Genomic DNA, 16033 nt, shown 5'->3' with positions numbered 1-16033 from the left:
CCAGTTGTGCTGAAGGGCCGGCCTCCATGCTGTAGGCCTCTAGGACTGTATGACTCCATGACTAGCAATCTCAGCATCCTATCAGAATCTGAGGTATGCTTTTAACCCCATTTCTGCCTTATTACGACCATGGCCTCCTCCCCCCTCCCACATTGACCACCTCCATGCTTCTTCGTTGACTCATGAAATCCTCTTCCACATCCAAGGTGCTGGGATAAAATGAGATTTATGTATATCACAATGATATATTTGTCCATATGGCTCATTGAACCTCCAATAGCCCAAGAATGAATCTACCCCAGGTCTTAATGATCCATCAACCCTGGACCTGACCACCTACCTTGACTCCCAATGTACAAATGCCTTGATAATTAAACCCTTTTTTCAAATTCCACCATGATCTTGTCCCTTGTTTCCTGTATTCTTGTCCAGATTTACATACTTTCCAGGTCTCTTCACTCCCCCAGATCTGACCTATTCTATATCCTAATCACAGCGCCAGGGAGCCGGGTTCAATTCCCGCCTCGGGCAACTGTCTGTGAGGAGTTTGCACATTCTCCCCGTGTCTGTGTGGTTTTCCTCCAGGTGCTCCGGTTTCCTCCCACACTCCAAAGACATGCAGGTCAGGTGGATTGGCCATGCTACGTTGCCCGTAGTGTTAGGTGCAGGGGTAAATGTAGGGGAATGGGTCTGGGTGGGTTGCTGTTCGGGGGGTCGGTGTGGACTTGTTGGGCCGAAGGGCCTGTTTCCACACTGTCGGGAATCTAATCTAATCTAATCATTTGCAGACATTCCTTCGGTTTCTAAGCCCCTAAGCTCTGGAATTCTGTCCCTGAACCCTTCCATCTCTATTCTTCCTTCTCCTTCATTAAGGTATGACTTAACACCTACCTCTTCTTACCCCAAGCTTTGGATCAGAGTCAAAAATTGTGTTGCTGGAAAAGCACAGCCGGTCAGGCAGCATCCGAGGAGCAGGCGAGTCAACATTTCAAGCGTAAGGTCTTCACGTTTCTTTGCATGTTTCAGGGTTTTAATAAAACTCTGGTGAAGCTCTTGCACCACTTCAGGATGTATGCAATGACTAGATTACTTACAGTGTGGAAACAGGCCTTTTGGCCCAACAAGTCCACGCCAACCCACAACCATTCCCCTTACACTATGGGCAATTTAGCATGGCCAATTCACTTAACCTGCACACCTTTGGACTGTGGGAGGAAACCCACGCAGACACAGGGAGAATGTGCAAACTCCACACAGACAGTCACCTGAGGCAGGAATTGAACCCCGGTCTCTGGTGTTGTGAGGCAGCAGTGCTAACTACTGTGCCAGCATTCTGCCCACATGGGGACATATGAATGCAAGTCTTTGTTGTTCTTTTTGCAATTGCAAATTCAGCACAAGAGATTTAATCACACAACCAAGATTCTTCTGAAGGCATTCCTGCATTGAGGAACAATGTGATTAAAACAAAGGCACTATTTGTACAAGGTGAGAAGTAGTCAACCCAGTTCCCTGATCAAAATCTATCTCTCAGTAGAGGTCTCTTCGACATTTCTGGGCCTGTTGTTTTCTCGACTCTATAACAGGAATACTCACTACTTATTGAGCTGTTAGCTATCATGGTGACTATCCTAAACAGCAGGGATAGCTCCTCTTACTCAATCTCATGTTTCAAGGCAAGTCACCACCACCTTCTCAAGGATGGGATACAGCACTCACAACCCGGGAGGAAATGAAAGGAACCTCACAATAGGGGTGCTTCAGACATGGATCAGGGACTGGATTGGAGATTGAGCTCAAAATTATCTGATTTGGAGGTGATTGTGGAGCTATGGATGATGCTGTAGCCCAGAATGAATGTTAACTTGTTAATTTCAACCAAACAGTTTGGTTTGGTGGGGAATTTTGTGGGCTGTGGTCTTAAACTAATTTTAAGACCACAGCCCACAAAATTCCCCACCAAACCAAACTGTATCGGCTTACTCTCATCACAGCCGAACCGCAGCCTTGGAGTGAACAGCCCTGTGTCTGTACCTGCTCCAGCACACGGTTCGAGAACGCGTCTCATTATCACCTTCCCAAGGGCAGTAAATGCTGACCTTGCCAACACTGCATGTGTCGCATGAATGAATGAATACAATTAAACCTGTTTAACTTCCCTTTCTGTCAGACCTGCTGCACATTTGCAGTGCTTTAAGACTTTCAATTCGCATACCAGGCATGGGCAATTCTTTGCTTGCTTTCTCCCTTTGGCGTGAAGTTGTTAGTTACATGTTAATTACATGTTAATTACATGCTAGGACTCTGCCTCAGAACCATCTGAATCGTGTCACCCCTTTCCTCATCATGTCACTGGGACAGTCACCAATGGGGAGAGCTCGGTTTATTTTGGAATCATTTCTTCCAGGAGGACAGGCGGGGTTCAAAGGAGAGCAGTGGGGTAGGATGTGACCACAGTGATACTTCCTGAGCAGTCTGACAGATGCAGGGCTTCCTGCTGCCCTAACCTTGTGACTCCCCACTGTTCCTGTGTCCCCTACGCCTGCTCATGTGGGGACACTTGCAACACAATCTGTAAATTTCCTTCCACATTTAACTCATCAAACTTTAAAAGTTAAACTGAGGAAAAGTTGAAATCAAAGCAAAAGGTCATTTCAGGATTCTCCATTTCCCAGCCTTATCTCATTGTCAACACAGAATGTTTCTGATAGATCCCATGACGTTAGTCCAAGAGTTGATCTGTCAAGTGTCTTGGGTCAACAGTTGACCCCTCAGTTGCCATGGGCACCCGCATGGGCCCCAGCTATGCCTACCTCTTCGTAGGATATGTGGAACAGTCCATCTTCCGCAACTACACTGGCACCACCCCCCACCTTTTCCTCCGCTACATCGATGACTGTATCGGCGCTGCCTCGTGCTCCCACGAGGAGGTTGAACAGTTCACCAACTTTACTAACACCTTCCATCCCGACCTGAAATTCACCTGGACTGTCTCAGACTCCTCCCTCCCCTTCCTAGACCTTTCCATCTCTATCTCGGGCGACCGACTCAACACAGACATCTACTATAAACCGACTGACTCCCACAGCTACCTGGACTACACCTCCTCCCAACCTGCCCCCTGCAAAAACTCCATCCCATATTCCCAATTCCTTCGTCTCCACCGCATCTGCTCCCAGGAGGACCAGTTCCAACACCGCACAGCCCAGATGGCCTCCTTCTTCAAGGACCGCAGATTCCCCCCAGACGTGATCGACGATGCCCTCCACCGCATCTCCTCCACTTCCCGCTCCTCCGCCCTTGAGCCCCGCTCCTCCAACCGCCACCAAGACAGAAGCCCACTGGTTCTCACCTACCACCCCACCAACCTCCGCATACAACGTATCATCCGCCGCCATTTCCGCCACCTCCAAACGGACCCCACCACCAGGGATATATTTCCCTCCCCTCCCCTATCAGCGTTCCGCAAGGACCACTCCCTTCGTGACTCCCTCGTCAGATCCACACTCCCCATCAACCCAACCTCCACCCCCGGCACCTTCCCCTGCAACTGCAGGAAATGTAAAACTTGCGCCCACACCTCCACACTCACTTCCCTCCAAGGCCCCAAGGGATCCTTCCATATCCGCCACAAGTTCACCTGTACCTCCACACACATCATCTATTGCATCCGCTGCACCCGATGTGGCCTCCTCTATATTGGGGAGACAGGCCGCTTACTTGCGGAACGCTTCAGAGAACACCTCCGGGCCGCCCGGACCAACCAACCCAACCCAACCACTTTAACTCTCCCTCCCACTCCACCGAGGACATGCAGGTCCTTGGACTCCTCCACCGGCAGAACATAACAACACGACGGCTGGAGGAGGAGCGCCTCATCTTCCGCCTGGGAACCCTCCAACCACAAGGTATGAACTCAGATTTCTCCAGTTTCCTCATTTCCCCTCCCCCCCACCTTGTCTCAGTCGGTTCCCTCAACTCAGCACCGCCCTCCTAACCTGCAATCTCCTTCCTGACCTCTCCTCCCCCACCCCACTCCAGCCTATCACCCTCACCTTGACCTCCTTCCACCTATCCCACCTCCATCGCCCCTCCCCCTAGTCCCTCCTCCCTACCTTTTATCTTAGCCTGCTTGGCTACTCTCTCTCATTCCTGATGAAGGGCTTATGCTCGAAATGTCGAATTCCCTATTCCTGAGATGCTGCCTGGCCTGCTGTGCTTTAACCAGCAACACATTTTCAGCAGTTGACCCCTCAGCCAAAACGACTTAAGCCAATTATTTACTCACCATGTTTCAGGGCAGTGTGTGGGATCGTGCTGTGTGCAAACTGAGGTAGTAGAACTGTCAAAAATGACAGTGGAACGTAAAGAGCAGGGAAAGGTGTCTCTGTGATGGGTGTGGCCTTATGGTTGCAGAGAGAGGGAAAGGGGGACAGACAAAGTCAGGAAAATGGAAAGATATGGGCTAGAGTGTTATCAAGTGAAGGGAGAGTAAAGAGAAAAAGGCAACGTAAGGCACTGGCTTGGAATGTTCTATTGTCCGTGCAGATAGGATACAGACAGAATAAAAGCCTCAAAGAATGGAGTTTGTGGAAGATGAAGAGTAGGGGGGTATGTAGTCAAAGTTTCAGTGAGGGTTGGTGGATTTACAATGGAGAAATGTCTCACTATCTCCCACTTATAACAGACCTTGCCTTTGTTATCAACATTCCCATCCCCCCTCTTCCTGACTCTGTATCTACTTCAAGCTTGTCATATCTTGAACAGTTCTGACGAAAGGTCAGCAGACTCTCCTCTTCTTAAATACAAATTGATCTGTTACGTTTCCAGTACGTTCCGTTTTTATTCTGGCTGTTCCCTGGACAATATCACCTCCTTGCACAAAGATTATACAGTGAACAGGATGAGCTTGTTTCACAACCATTTCAATACAATAATCATTCTTCCTTCATTTCCAAATCCACTTGAATCAAACTGCAGAGGGCCGTGCAAGCTGAGTATGGTTAAGATATAGATCGATAAACTTCTGATTACCAATGGCTTCGAGGATTATAGGGATAGTGTGGGTAAAAGGCATCAAAATGTTTGATCAGTTCCTTCTGATCGGCATCTTCCAAACCCATGACAACTTCCATCTCGAAGGACAGGAGCAGCAGATACACGGGAGCACCATCCCCTGCAAGGTCCCCTCCAAGCCACTCCCAGCCTGACTTGGAAATATATCGCCGTTCCTTCACTGTCGCTGAGTCCAAATCCTGGAACTCCCTCCTTGTGGGTCTACCTACATCACATGGATTGCAGAGATTCAAGAAGGCAGCTCACCCCCCAACTCCCCACGGGGCAACTAGGGATGGGCATGAAATGCCGTCCTCATCCCATGAATGAATGAAGCAAAAAGCAGGTCCAATAGGGTGAATGGCCTCCTCCTGTTGTTATGACCATGAATATAGAACCTTAGCCTTATACACCAAGATGATGCTGTTAGAATTCTAGTTATACAGCACTGAAATAGGCCCTTCAGCCCACCATGTCAGTGCTGACCAACAAACACTGAACCGGGCTAATCCCATTGACCTACTCTTGGCCCAGCGCCTACTATGCCCAGGCATTTTAAGCGTTCCATCAGATGATTCTTAAATGTTGGGAGAGTTCATGCCTCCACCATGGTTGCGGGTAGCACCTTCTGTATTTCTACCACTGGGTAAAAAACATTCTTCATCAGATCCCCACCTAACCATTTGTTGCTCCCTTAAACTTGTGCCCATTGGTCTTCGATACATGACAATAGACAATAGACAATTGACAATAGGTACAGGAGTAGGCCATTCAGCCCTTCGAGCCTGCACCGCCATTCAATATGATCATGGCTGATCATTCCTAATCAGTATTCGCTTCCTGCCTTATCTCCATAACCCTTGATTCCACTATCTTTGAGACCTCTATCCAACTCTTTCTTAAATGAATCCAGAGACTGGGCCTCCACTGCCCTCTGGGGCAGAGCATTCCACACAGCCACCACTCTCTGGGTGAAGAAGTTTCTCCTCATCTCTGTCCTAAATGGTCTACCCCGTATTTTTAAGCTGTGTCCTCTGGTTCGGCACTCACCCATCAGCGGAAACATGTTTCCTGCCTCCAGAGTGTCCAATCCTTTAATAATCTTATACGTCTCAATCAGATCCCCTCTCAGTCTTCTAAACTCAAGGGTATACAAGCCCAGTCGCTCCAGTCTTTCAGTGTAAGGTAATCCCTCCATTCCAGGAATTGACCTCGTGAACCTACACTGCACTCCCTCAATAGCCAGAATGTCTTTCCTCAAATTTGGAGACCAGAACTGCACACAGTACTCCAGGTGCGGTCTCACTAGGGCCCTGTACAGCTGCAGAAGAACCTCTTTGCTTCTATACTCAATCCCTCTTGTTATGAAGGCCAGCATACTATTAGCCTTCTTCACTACCTGCTGTACCTACATGCTTGCCTTCATTGACTGGTGTACAAGAACACCCAGATCTCTTTGTACTGCCCCTTTACCTAAATTAATTCCATTGAGGTAGTAATCTGCCTTCCTGTTCTTGCCACCAAAGTGGATAACCATACATTTATCCACATTAAACTGCATCTGCCATGCATCTGACCACTCAGCCAACCTGTCCAGGTCACCCTGTAATCTCCTAACATATTCCTCACATTTCACCCTGCCACCCAGCTTTGTATCATCAGCAAATTTGCTAATGGTATTGCTGATACCATCTTCTATATCATTAATATATATTGTAAAAAGCTGCGGTCCCAGGACTGATCCCTGCAGTACCCCACTGGTCACTGCCTGCCATTCCGAAATGGAGCCATTTATCACTACCCTTTGTTTCCTATCAGCCAACCAATTTTCAATCCAATCTAGTACTTTGCCCCCAATACCATGCTCCCTAAGTTTACTCACTAACCTCTTATGTGGGACTTTATCAAAAGCTTTCTGAAAGTCCAGGTACCCTACATCTACTGGATCTCCCTCGTCCATCTTCAGAATTACATCCTCAAAAAACTCCAGAAGATTAGTCAAGCATGATTTCCCCTTCATAAATCCATGCTAGCTCGGTCCTATCCTGTTACTACTATCCAGATGTGCTGTAATCTCATCCTTTATAATAGACTCCAGCATCTTTCCCACCACTGAGGTCAGACTAACTGGTCTATAATTTTCTGCTTTCTCTCTCCCATCTTTCTTAAAAAGTGGTATAACATTAGCCACTCTCCAATCCTCAGGTACCGATCCCGAATCTATCGAATTCTGGAAAATAATCACCAACGCATCCACGATTTCCCGAGCCACCTCTTTCAGTACCCTGGGATGTAGACCATCAGGCCCCGGGGACTTATCAACCTTCAGACCTAACAGTCTCTCCAAAACCAAATCCTGGCAAATACAGATTCCCTTAAGTTCAGGTCCTTCAGCCACTGTTACCTCAGGGAGATTGCTTGTGTCTTCCCCAGTGAACACAGATCTGAAGTACCCATTTAATTCTTCTGCCATTTCTTTGTTCCCTGTAATATATTCCCCTGTTTCTGTCTTCAAGGGCCCAATTTTAGTTCTAACCATTTTTTTGCCTTGCACATACTTGAGAAAGCTTTTACTATCCTCCTTTATATTATTGGCCAGTTTACCTTCGTACCTCATTTTTCCTCTGCGTATTTCCTTCTTAGTAATCCTCTGTTGATCTTTAAAAGCTTCCCAGTCCTCTGTTTTCCCATTTATCTTTGCTATGTTATACTTTTTCTCTTTTAACTTTATATGTTTCTTAACTTCCCTTGTCAGCCACGGCCGCCCATGCCTCCTCCTGGGATCTTTCTTCCTTTTAGGAATGAACTGATCCTGCAACTTTTGCATTATACACAGAAATATCCACCATTGTTCCTCCACGGTCATCCCTGCTAAGGTATTGCACCATTGAACTTTGGCCAGCTCCTCCCTCATAGCTCCATAGTTCCCTTTATTCAACTGAAATATTGTCACTTCCGATTGTACCCTCTCCCTCTCAAATTGCAGATTGAAACTTATTGTATTATGGTCACTACTTCCCAATGGCTCCTTCACGTCGAGGTCTCTGTCCAATTCTGCCATTGGGGAAAGATTCCCATGTTCGTCTCTGTCTGTGTCTCTCATAATGTTGTAAACCTCAATCAGATCCCCTTCCACCTCCGCTGCTCCAGGGAAAACAGACTCAGCCAATCCAGTCTCTCGTCATAACTGAGACTTACCTGGTAACATCCGAACCTCCTCTGCACCCTCTCCAGTGCCATCACAAAATGCTTTAATGTTTCTTTTCATTCTGAGGAAATGGAAATTTTTTTTTAGTGTATCCCTTACAATGCGATACACTGACGTTGATGCAGTTGGATGGCTGTCTGCAGCCACTTCATAGAGTCTACTTTGAGTCTTTGAAAGAGATATCCATTTGTTTCATCTCTTGCTTTCTCCTCATAGACCCTATGCAAACTATCTTAAGCAATTATCATCTGGAAGTTCAGCTTTGAAAAGCCTTTCTTAGAACAGCATCAAACAATCATTAAATTATAGAATGTTGCCATTCAGCTCCTTCAAGTCTGTGCTGGCCACATGAGTATCTCAGCTCATTCCACTTCCCTACTCACCCCTGAGAATCTTTTCTGCTCTGGTAATCACCCAGTTCCCCTTTGCAAACGGTGATATTCTGGGGCAGCACCTTCCAGACCCTACCTGAAAAGGTTTGTCCTCGTGTCATCATTGTCCCTTTTGCAGTCTGCCTTAAGCCAGCAGCTCCATGTTCTCCACTTGCCCACCAACCAGGACAGTTTCTCTGCCTGCTCTGTCCAGACCCTTCCCTGTACCGAAAACCTCGATCTCCTCGCTCAACCTTCACATTCTCCGTGGAAATCAGACCCAGCTTCTACAGGCTGTGTGGGTAAAGGATGGTCCTCATCACTGAGTCCATCCTTGTGGATCTTTCACGTACCCTTTCTCAAGCCTCCAAATCCTCCCTAAAATGTTGGCGGTAACACCCCAACTGAAGCCGAAGTAAGGTTTATGAAGCTTCAGAACAAAGAACAATACAGCACAGGAACAGGCCCTTCGGCCCTCCAAGCCTGCACTGCCACATGTTGCCCTTCCATACTAAAACAGTCCTCACTTACAGAATCCACATCCCTCTATTCCCTTCCTATTCATGTATTTGTCCAGGTGTTCCTTGAATGCTTCTTATGAGTCTGCTTCCACCACCTCCTCTGACAGTGCATCAAGGCCCTTTGTGTAAGGGACCTGCCTCGCACATTTCTTTTAAACATTTCCCCTTGCACCTTGAACCTGTGACCCCCTAGTAATTGACCCCTCCACCTTGGGAAAAAGCCTCATACTTTCCTCTCTCTCCATGCTATTCACAATCTTATAAACTTCTATCACGTTGCCTTCAACCTCCTGTGAACCAGTGAAAACAAACCCAGTTCTGTATATCCAACCTTTCTTCATAGCTGAAATCCCTCATACCAGGCCACATCTGGTAAACCTTGTTCTGTTCCCTCACCAAAACATCCACATCCTCCTGGTAGTATGGTGACCAGAACTGTACACCGTATTCCAAGTGTGGCCTAAGTACTATTCTATAAAGCTGCAGCATAACTTGCCTATCCTGATACCCAGTGCCCCTTCCAATGAAGGTGAGCATGCCATAGGCCTTTTTTACCACCTGATCTACCTGCGCTGCCACCTTCACACTGATCCATGGACTTGCACACCCAGATCCCTCTTCATATCGATACTCCTCAGGGTTCTGCCATTCACTGTATAATTTCCATTTTTGTCAATTGCTTTACTCCTCTCTGAATTTTTAACCACCTTTCCATCACCTTGAGCAATTCGTGCACATGTAACCCTCTGCAGTCCCATGCAGGGAATTTCAGCATGGAGATAAGAGTCAGCCAGAGAGAGGTGTGCACCCTGGAGTCACCTGTAGGTCCAATGAGAACAGCACTGAGTGACATGAGTTGGGCCATGAGATGAGCGTCATTAGGTGGTTGTTATTTTAACCAGCACAGACTGAATGGGAGAATGGTCCTTCTCTGTGCTGTAGACCTCTGTGACTCTCTAACTATTTGCGATTCTTAACCAACCTAACAGCTCCACATCCACTTTTAGATTTCCTTCTTTCTTCGTGTGTAACAATCGTCAAAGTGTGGAAGAGGGAATGATTAATGTCAATGAGTTGTGACCTGTATTCATCCTTTCACAATTACACTGAGCAGAGCAGAGGATTTAGGCCTGGGTTAATTCAATGCCACAGAGTTTAAATGTTATGTTTCTATATATAAAGAATACAAACCTCAGTCAGATTGTTAATGAACTAAGCATCAAGTTGGATTGAACTATTGTTCTGGTTTGTAGACCTGTGATACAGTTTGCTAAGCACAATTCTCCTTGTAAATTTGGACAACAAAAGCAAATTACTTCATTTTTGTCCACATTCAGTTTAAGTTACTGGCTCCTTATCCAAAAACACAAACTCGTCATTGAAAGGTTTAGGGATATTATCACTAGACTATTAATCCAGAGACCTGTGCAATGTTACAGAGTCATAAGTCATACAGCACGGAAACAGATCCTTCAATCTACCTCATCCAAGCCAACCATCCTAAACTGATCTAGTCCCATTTGCCAGCATTTGGTCCATATCCCTCTAAACCCTTCCTACTCATATACCCATCCAGATGCCTTTTAAATGTCATAATTGTATCTGCCTCCACTACATCCACTGCTAGCTTAGTCTATACACAAGTGAAAAGGCTACCCCTCAGTTCCCTTTTAAATCTTTCCCCTCTCACCTGAAACCTCTGCCCTCTAGTTTTGGACTCCCCTGCCCTAGGAAAAAGACCTTAGTTGTTCATCCTACTAATGCCCTTTCATGGTTTTATAAACCTCTCTAAAGTCATCCCTCAGTCTTAACAGCTCAAACCCTCCAAAACTGGCAAAATCCTTGGGAATCTTTTCCGAACCCTTTCAAGTTCAAAAACATTTTTTCTAATGCAGTGAGGCCAGAATTGAATGCAGTATTCCAAAAGTGGTCTGATCAATGTCCTGTACAGCTGCAACATTCCAATTCCTATACTCAATGCACTGACCAATGAAGGCACCACTAAGCACCTTCTTCACCACCCTGTCTACCTGTGTCTCCACTTTCAAGGAACTTTCCACTTGCAATCCTTCATCGTTTTTTTAACAACAATACTCAGAGCCCTACCATTAACTGCATAAGTCCTCCTTTGATTTTAAACTCCATCTGCCACTCTGCGGCCTATCAGCCCAGGTTCCATTGTCCCCTGAAATAACCTCTTCACTGTCCGCTACACCACCAACACCTCCTATATTCACATCCAAATCATTTATATAAATAACAAAAAACAGTGGCCCCAACACCAATCCTTGCAGCCTACCTCCGGTCACAGGCCTTCTGTCCAAAAAGTAACCCTCCACCCCCACTTTTTATCTTCTATCGTCAAGCCAATTTTGTATCCAATCAGTTAACTCCCCCCCCCACCAACCCCCAAGATTCCATGTGATCTAACCTTGCTTACCAGTCTACCATGCGGAACATTGTCAAATTCCTTGCTGAAGTCCATGTAGAGCACATCCCCTGTTCTGCCTTCATCAATCTTCTTTACCACATCTTCAAAAAGTTCAATCAAGTTAGTGAGACATGATTTCCTACACAGAAAGTCGCGTTGACTCTCCTTAATCAGTCCTTACCTTTCCAAACGCATGTAAATCCTGTCCCTCAAAATCTTCTCCAACAACATACCCACCGATGACATCAGGCTCACCGGTCTATAGTTCCCTGGCTTTTCCTTATCACCATTCTGAAATGGTGGCAGCACATTAGCCAAGCTTCACTCTTCCAGCACTTGTTACCCTGGATCTGAATTCTGCCATAGCAAATGATAAACTTTGAATTCAATTCCAAATTTGGAATTAAGAGTTTAATGATGACCATGAATCAAATGTTGGGAGGAAGCACCCGTCTGGTGCACAATGTCCTTTAGGGAAGGAAACTGCCATCCTTATCTGGTCTGGCCTACACGTGACTCCAGACCCACAGCAATGTGGTTGACTCTTGGCTACCATCTGGGTAATTAGGGTTGGTAATAAATGTTGGCCAAGCCAAAGAAGTCCACAATACTGCGAATGAATAAATAAAAACAAAAGACTGCATTTATTTAATGTCTTACTCAACCAACAGTCTCAAAGCATGATACAGTCAATTTGAAATGTAGTTACTATTCTAATGTCAGAAACTAGTACGCAGATTGTGTACAGCAAGCTCTCTCTCTCACACACACACAGACACACGTGCACACAAACACACACACATGCACGCAGATGCACACACATACACACAGACACACACACCCACATACACGTGTGCACACACAGACACACACACGCACACACATGCACACAGATACACACACATACACACGCGCATACACAGACATGCACACACCCACACATACGCACACGCACACACACGCATACACACAGATACACACGCATGCATACAGATACACATGCGCGCACACAGACACACACACATCCACACATACGCACACACACACGCACACAGACACACACATGTGTGCATGCACACACACACGCACATATACAAAGACACACACAGCCACACATACACGCACACGCACACACAGTCAGACAGATGCTGACATACATGCACCCACACACACAGACAAACACAGTTATACCCACAGACACACAGACACCTACATGCATAGATAGACAGACACACAGACATGCACCCAAACACACAAACAGACACACAGACACAGCAACACACACACAGACAAACACACACGCACACACACACAGACAGAGACACACACAGAGGCAGACACACACACACAGACACACACACAGACACATACATGCACACAGATGCACACACACCCACACACATGCACACATGCACACACACACCCCCACACACACCACACACTCACACACGCGTGTATATATACACACACAACTTATACACACATGCACACACACACAACACACACACACACAGACACACCCACACCCACACATAGGCACGTGAGCACACACAGACACATGCACACACACACACACACACACACACACACACAGACGTAGACACACACACAGGCACCCAGACAGACAGACAGGCATAGTTACACACACACAGACTCACACACACATCTACATACACATACACACACATGCACACATGCACACAGACATGCACCTGCACGCAACCACACACAGACAGACACACACATACACACACAGAGATACATGCATAGACGCACACACACAGAGACAAATAAACATACAGACAGACAGCCACACACACACAGACACACACACACAGACACACAAGCACAGACACAGATAGAGACACACGCAGAGACAGCCACACACACACACAGACACACACACACACACACACATGCACGCAAAAGCCAGCTGACCTGCTTTTGTTGAGGGTTGAATTGCCGCATGTACAAAATGCGTACAGGGAAAGGTTTACAGGTCGCCCACTTACGCTGCCATCTGAGGTACAAGGTACCTTGGTATAGATTCTTCAGTACAAGGTCTTAGGAAAAATGATCAGAAAAATAAAGAAATAAGAAGTCTGACATTGGCCCAGACTATGAGGAGCACATCTCTGCTCTTATTCAAAACTCTGGGGAGCTTAATTATGCAGAATCACAGCATTGTTCCAATGCCAAAGGCACCCATTTGGCCTGTCAGATCTGTACAGGCTATCTGAGCATTTTAATTTGATACCACTCTCTTGACTTCTGCCTATAACCCTGCAACTTTAGATTAGATTCGATTCCCGACAGCATGGAAACAGTCCCTTCAGCCCAACAAGTCCACACCAACCCTCTGAAGAGAAACCCGTCCCCCGACCCTGTACTTACCTCTGACTAATGCACTTAACACTACGGGCAATTTAGCATGGCCAATTCACCTGACCTGCACACCTTTGCACTATGGGAGGAAACCCACGCAGGCATGGGGAGAATGTGCAAACTCAACACAGACAGTCGCCTGAGGCTGGGATTGAACCTGATTCCCTGGTACTGCGAGGCAGCAGTGCTAACCACTGTACCACCGGGCCACCTTGCTTTCATTCAAATAACCATCCAATGCACCCTTGGATGTTTCAATTGGACCTTCCTCTACCTCATTCCCAGTCCAGAACCTATTTATTTGCTGAAAAGTACAAAACGCTTCTTGGAGCATGCCCTCTGATTGTTGGTCCAGTTATGAGTGGGAACAGTTTCTCTTTACCTGTTCTGTCCAGACTTCTCGTGACTTTAAAAATTTCTATTCAATCTCCTCTTAGCCTTCCCTTCTCCAGAGGAAACAGTCCAACCTCCAATCTTTCCCCGAGGATGAAGCTTCTCATCGCTGGAACCATGCTCATGAATTTTTTTCTGTCACCAATGCGTTTCACATTCAGTTTTATTGCCCAGAGCTGTGCACCAGAACTCCAGCTGAGGGGTAACCTTGTACAAGTTCATCATAATCTCCCTGCTCTTGTATTCCCCAAATGTCTATTGGACCAAGACAAAATATCTAAACCAGAAAAGTCCCTGAAAAAGCTTCTTACTTCTTGATTTGGTGACTCCATGCATTTTATTGTCAGCCATAGTTCACCCACTGACTGATCCTCATGGCATGTCCAGCTCCATTGACATCCCTCTGTTAGGCCAGGATTCAAACATGAATAAAAGACCTTGCTTTGTTCATCCCCCCAGTTGCTCATTAATTAGAATGTGTCAACCATCAGCGTTAGCTACAAATTCTAGCTGACTGCTTTGCTTCAGCACAGCACTTCCCTTTGAAAGGATACAACTCCACAGCGTGCCCCTTCCTCACATGTCAAAACACCGCGGATCATTTCGCCGATCTAAATAATTAAAAGCCAAAACTGCAGGGGCAGGATCTGTAGCCTGTTGACTGAGAGGGAAAGGTCATTCAGTCGGGATTGGGTAGTTACCATTCTGGACAATGACTCGCAGGTCCTCAATGACAGGAGGCGATACAGCACTGAAGCTAATGAGGAGTCATTCTGGTGATTCACAAGAACACATTGAAGTGAAGCAAATTAATTCCCTGTAGTCACTGCAAGAGTTTGTCACTCGTCTATTGGGTCCCAACTTTGGATAGCAACAGAACCCTGCACTGAAATTGTTTCTTTATCCTTGACTGACCAAAATCCCCAAACTCTAGAATTCCCTCCCTCACTTCTTTGCCTCTATCTGTATTTAAAACCTACCTCTTTGGCCAAATTTTCAGTCAATCTGAATGTCTGCTTAACTGACCTGCGGTACTTACTTTCTGCTTATGCACCCTCAGGATATTTTATGACATTGATAGCATTATCTAAATGAATGCAAGATACCTGTATAGACAGAGTTCCTGCAGCATATTCAGTGATGGATAGAGGTGAGTGCAGAGAGAATTCACATCTCAGAATTTAATGCTGATGGCTATTTGAGCCAAGTCAGTCCCCAGCATTTGCTGGATTTTCCATCTTCAATACTTACTTTGTCACCTGAAATATTGTGCCCAATTCCAGACAGCACTGGTTAGGATTTAGCATCGGGGGGCGTGTTTACCAGGATCGCTCACCTTGAATCGGGCAAAGTGAAGACAGAAGCATTGAAAGTCGCTTTGTCAGAGTAAATAATAACAAGCAAAAAGGAGGCCAGCAACCCAGACATTATATCATGGAAATAATTGGAAAATAACTAGAAGGAAATAAGGAGAAAGTGACTCAGATAATGGGATTGCTAAGGTCTGAAACGTTATATCTGAAACTGCACTGGAGTCAGATTCCAAAACCCCTTTCAAATGAAACATGTACATGAAGAGGTCTAATTTGCAGGGAAATAAACTGGGGGGGTGCAGCTAAATATGGATTGCTCTTTCACAGTCAATAAAGTGTGGCTCAAGAAAAGGCAC

Source organism: Hemiscyllium ocellatum, chromosome 17 (genome assembly GCF_020745735.1).
Source record: "Hemiscyllium ocellatum isolate sHemOce1 chromosome 17, sHemOce1.pat.X.cur, whole genome shotgun sequence".
In the NCBI taxonomy this organism is placed as follows: Eukaryota; Metazoa; Chordata; class Chondrichthyes; order Orectolobiformes; family Hemiscylliidae; genus Hemiscyllium; species Hemiscyllium ocellatum.
This window is presented reverse-complemented; position numbering follows the sequence as displayed.